A 5,273-nucleotide genomic window follows, 5' to 3' on the forward strand; every position below is an offset into this window, starting at 1 on the left:
CAGTTCTCAATCCAAGAAAGGACCTTCCCTCTTATCCCATGGCCACTGAGTGAGGAACAAGACCTGCGTGGGCACAGTATTATCGAGAGAGGAAACATACTGGAGACAACGGGATAGACCTTCTGCTGGTGTAACTCCACTGACTTGATTGTTGTCCCTTTCCCCTAATTGTCCCTGACAATTAGCAGCAGCTTTGGCTCCGGTCCGGCCTTTCCATGCAAAACACTCATCCAGCTTGATTCTCTGTTGCTGAGCATTTGACATTCCCTTTGCACTGTTCTATATGGGCACCGTTCTTCACCCACCTCTGCCTTACATTCCCACAGGGGCAAAGCGGAACCCCAGGGGCAGGGCAGCAGAGAACCCAGCCCTGCTCTTTTACCTTTGTCTCCATGCAGCATGTCCTTGGCTTCTTATGTCAGAGGACAGGGTCTCCCTGCAGGTCAGTAGCATTGCCAGGAATCCTACACTATGCTCTTCCATCAGTTATGTTCTGCTGTGGTAACAGACAGCAGCCATACAAGTCTGACTCCTATTAACCTAACATGAAGGAAAATCTTTCCAATTAAAAAAAAAAAAATCTGGGGACCAAACATTTGCAGTTCTCTTGGGTGGCTGCTTAAAACCCGTTAGCTGCAAAATCACTGTCATTACTCACTCAGGGTATGTCTACACTACAGCGCTAATTCGAACTAACTTAGTTCGAATTAGTTAATTCGAACTAAGCTAATTTAAACTAACGCATCCAGACTAAAAAACTAGTTCGAATTAGCGTTTTGCTAATTCGAACTAGCATGTCCACATTAAGTGGACCCTCAAACCGGGGTTAAGGCTGGCCGGAAGCAGTGCCGGCAGGGCATCAGATGAGGACTTAGAGCGTGGAGCTGCTGCCTCAGGCTAGCCAAGGGCTGTGCTTAAAGGGACCCGACCCCCACCCCGGACAGACAGTTCTCAGGGGTGCCCCACTTGCAAAGCAGTCCTGTCTTGGAGTGCCCTGAGTGCCCACACTGGGCACATCACAGCACTCAGCCATCAGACCGGCTACACTTGCCGCAGGCTGCCATCTGGGGAGAGGGGGTAATTGGGGGGCTGCAGGAGAGCTTCCACCCCCAGAAGCCCGCAGAGCAAGCCCAGTCCTCCCCATCAGGGGCTCGTACCCCATTCCTCCCTCACCTCCTTCCACTTACCCTTCCCTAGCCCCCCTTCCTGATGTATAAAATAAAGAAAACGTGTGGTCAAAAATAGAATCTCTCTTTATTGAACAAAACTCGGGGAGACTGGGAAAAGGAGGTGGAAGAGAGGAAGAGAGAGGCTGGGAGAGGGGAGGGCAACTACAATGATCAGAGGTTTGGAACAGGTCCCATATGAAGAGAGACTAAAGAGACTGGGACTTCTCAGCTTAGAAAAGAGGAGACTGAGGGGGGATATGATAGAGGTCTATAAAAGCATGAGTGGGGTGGAGAGGGTGCATCAAGAAAAGTTCTTCATTAGTTCCCATAAAGAAGGACTAGAGGACACCAAAGGAAAGGAATGGGTAGCAGGCTTCAAACTAGTAACAGAAAGTTGTTCTTTACAAAGCAAATAGTCAACCTGTGGAACTCCTTGCTGCAGGAGGCTGTGAAGGCTAGAACTAGAACAGAGTTTAAAGAGAAGTGAGATAAAGTGATGGAGGTTGGGTCCATGGAGTGGTATTAGCCAGGGGGTAGGAGTGGTGTCCCTGCCCACAGTTTGTGGAAGGCTGGAGAGGGATGGCACGAGACAAATGGCTTGGTCACTGTCTTCGGTCCATCCCCTCCAGGGTCCCTAGGGTTGGCCGCTGTCGGCAGACAGGCTACTGGGCTAGATGGACCTTTGGTCTGATCCAGTACGGCCATTGTAAGCTCAGGGTTCAGGGTCGGGGGTCTCAGTGGACCACCTTGATTTTCATGCACACCTGCTCCTGGGTGGTCAGGCTGGCAGCTCTCCTGCCCTAGACGGCCACTTTCCTGTGCCTAGTGCGGAGGTCGTGGACGAGGTCCACGATGTCTGCACTAGACCAGGCGGGTGCCCGCCTCTTGCGGTCCCAGGCAAGCTCCCGGGAGCCGCCAGCCTGGTCCTGGGAAGAGGGGGAGGGCTGGGGGGCATCGGGTGGCTGGCTTGAGCCGTGCCAGGTGCAGGGTCTGCTAGCTGGGTGCTGGCAGGCTTGCACCTGGCACGGGCACCGTAGCCAGCCCGTGCCCCTTTAAGGGGTCCGAGGCCAGGAGGGGGGCAATAGAGTTTCCCTGGTGTTGGCCAGAGTGGCCACCAGGGAAAGCTGGGGAGGGCTAGCCTCCCACTAGTTCGAATTAAGGGGCTACACACCCCTTAATTCGAACTAGTAAGTTCGAACTAGGCTTAGTCCTCGTAAAATGAGGTTTACCTAGTTCGAACTAAGCGCTCCGCTAGTTCGAATTAAGTTCGAACTAGCGGAGCACTAGTGTAGCGCCTATCAAAGTTAATTCGAACTAACGTCCATTAGTTCGAATTAACTTTGTAGTGTAGACATACCCTCAGTCTGGTCAAGGCAAGCATATGTTCTAGCTAGCGGCATAAAAGTGCGAGGCTTAAAACGTGAAGCTACCCAGGAACTAGCTGCTGCTTCTCTGTTGGGGCATGTTAGTGCTGATTTGTACAAACCATATGAAAATTGGTCAGAAGTAAGCCCCTACCTGGCCCGCATGTGCATAGCAGATGTCTTCTATTCGGGTGCCTGGCGCTATCTAGAAATGCTGTGCGCCACAAAGCTTTGCGAGAGGTTATTTTAATCTTGTAAACAGGAATCCTAAGATTCGCACGATTAATCGGCAGTGCCGATGAACAAGATAATTGATGCTTTCTGATTATTCAAGTGTTCTGGGCAATTTGTTCCGCCACACCTTTGCTATTACCAGCAGAGAGGAAACTATTATTCACCGTTGCTAGCTGGGGACTCCAGGCATTGCTTGCAGTAATTTGGGGAATCAATCTGTCTTCCTGCCTATGAATTCTGACTGGCGTTATGAACTCTGCCAGGATCTATTGCAAACTATCAGCTCCGTTTCTACTGCAGGGCTCATCTGTGCCCTTTGCTGTCTTTTTACCTGACAGGTAGTCTGAAATTTCAATCAATGGTCCCTCTATTTTTTCCTCCTGATCTATGTGTGGAATGAATTTTGTTAGATGCACGGCGGCATCTGTGGATGTGCACCACCAATAGAAACACATGCCGCTGGCTCTGATTATCAGCTGGGTGGCACTTGAATCTCTCCCGGGTAGCTGCCCAAGCGCATAGTTTACAGGGAATGCTGGTATTGACACAGGATTAACTGTGGTGGGCCATTACACTTTGATGGTCTTCTAAGCAAATGGAGGTACTCTATGGAGGTCAATAAACTGGCTATTAAGTTTCATGGCACATGCACAGAGAAGTTAGATATACACCGTAAAATGCTCTTGCTGGAGGGTTGCAATGTAACATGACTGTTTCTTAGAATTCAGAATAAAACACAAGAATGGAAGAACTGAGACAAAATAGGCTGCACCCTTAAAAACACTAAGAGAGGCACAACTGACCCCATCTTACCGTAACTGTCCATCTACAAACTACTGCTCCGCTCAGATCACACAGTTCTCTAGCAAGTCCCCTAGTCTGCCAGTGGGAGTAGGAAACCCCCTGAAAATTTCAAAGAGGTCACAATTGTGACACGATTTTCACTACGTCACCATGGCTGCCACCCAGCAAAACAGACCGAGTTGGTAACTAGGCAACTGGTCACCTGATAGGGGGCTTGAGAGTGACCAGAAGGGTCACATGATAAACGGGACTGGAAGTCCATGAAAGGAGCAGAAAACTTACCTGAAAAGTACCATGGTCTTCCACCTTATCTCATCAATGAAGGAAGGGCAACTTACCACAAATTTTTCATTTCTAATTCATGATCCTCATCCACCTACCAGAACAGGCTGGGTTGGGAGGGGAGGTTAGCACAGGCCCTGGGCAGCTGGGCCATTGGGTCCTCTTCCAGTTGGGTACTAGACAGAGATTATGTCCCCAGGAAATGTGCCAGAGAGGCCAAAGGAAGCCGGTGGCCTGCATAGCAAAAGGGATGTTTATGAAAACACATGGGTGAGCATGTCCAGCTGGGCTTAACCTATGCTGTACCACTGCTGCCAACAAGTGGAAACTACTTTACCTGTAGTCATGGCTAGCGCTAGACTTTCCTAAGGGAACATTACCCACAAATGCAACCAGATTTGTCCCCGAGGGGGAGCAGTGTTGGCTTGTGTCTATAAAAACAACAAAGCGTCCTCTGGCACCTTAAAGATTAACAGATTTATTTGGGCACCTGCTTTCATGGGTAAAAGCCACGTCCTCAGAGGTGTGGCCACAGGACTCCTCGCTGGCTTCCCAGAACAAGTAGCTAGGTTTTCATGGGTCCTAGCAGATGGGGTGCAGACTAGGCACTGAGTGCTTTTGAAAACCCAAATCTTATTTAGGTGTCAAAAGGGGAGCTAAGTTCTCAGGAAAATGGACCCTCTTCGGGTTGCTGAACTCTTGAAAATCTGGTCCCGAGTTCCTTTAAATCTGGCCTGTATTCTCCAGAGAGGGTGAGGTGAACTCGGTGTGCGTGGGGGTGTGGTGAGGGTGGGGGAAGAAGAGTCAGTGGATGGAACAAAAGAGCCGCTTTTTATGCTCATAGTTCTTTTTTCTTCTGATGAATGCATTTGATTTTTGTCGTCCTGTCTCCTCTCTGGGTTCCTTCTGCCATGGCCAGTGGGGAAGATGGTAGGGCTCAGGGCTTCCTGACCTGACAAAATAGCCCTGTACAGTTGACTCATTGCAGAGAAGATTCACGAGACCCCTCTGAGAAGAATCCCAGTCCGCTGCTCTTCTGGGAATGAGCCTGTAACAGCGCCTGCTCCGTGACCCAGGCACACAGATGTGTGTGTCAAGCCCTATTGTTCTAAAGGTGACCGGCCACTGCAGATCCAAAGCACACTGCCTAGTTTCTACATTTCAGAAGTGGTGCTGTCTTGATGCAGGGTCCAGTTCTGGTTGGAGGCTCCTTATCAGAGATCTAAATTTCTTAATCATTGTAGCGGATCCCAGAAGAATAGTGTGATGGGGTGGACCAGGCCCCGAAGCCCCCTGCCCCCACACTTACCCAGCAAACCATAGAGAAGTCCTCCAGGAAAGATAGAGTGGCACAAAGGACATGACCAATCAGGGCCCAGCAAGCCAGTTAAAAGGAAGCTGTTGGGCCAGCATGGGGCAG

General features: G+C 50.1%; 2 long non-coding RNA genes across 3 annotated transcripts in view; one reads left to right on the forward strand and one right to left on the reverse strand.

Annotated features, from left to right (window-relative positions):
• LOC112545067 (uncharacterized) overlaps nucleotides 1–1,167 on the forward strand; it is a 40,869-nt gene extending 39,702 nt beyond the window's left edge. The window contains exon 3 of the long non-coding RNA XR_012903055.1: nucleotides 4–1,167. This is a non-coding gene — a long non-coding RNA (uncharacterized LOC112545067). The remainder of the gene's footprint in view (nucleotides 1–3) is intronic.
• Nucleotides 1–3,670, reverse strand: part of LOC142828088 (uncharacterized) — a 75,866-nt gene extending 72,196 nt beyond the window's left edge. For both annotated transcript variants that reach the window (XR_012903054.1, XR_012903053.1), the window contains exon 1: nucleotides 3,581–3,670. This is a non-coding gene — a long non-coding RNA (uncharacterized LOC142828088). The remainder of the gene's footprint in view (nucleotides 1–3,580) is intronic.
• Between the last annotated feature and the right edge of the window lie 1,603 nt (nucleotides 3,671–5,273).

This window comes from Pelodiscus sinensis, chromosome 3, assembly GCF_049634645.1.
Source record: "Pelodiscus sinensis isolate JC-2024 chromosome 3, ASM4963464v1, whole genome shotgun sequence".
Taxonomy (NCBI): domain Eukaryota; kingdom Metazoa; phylum Chordata; order Testudines; family Trionychidae; genus Pelodiscus; species Pelodiscus sinensis.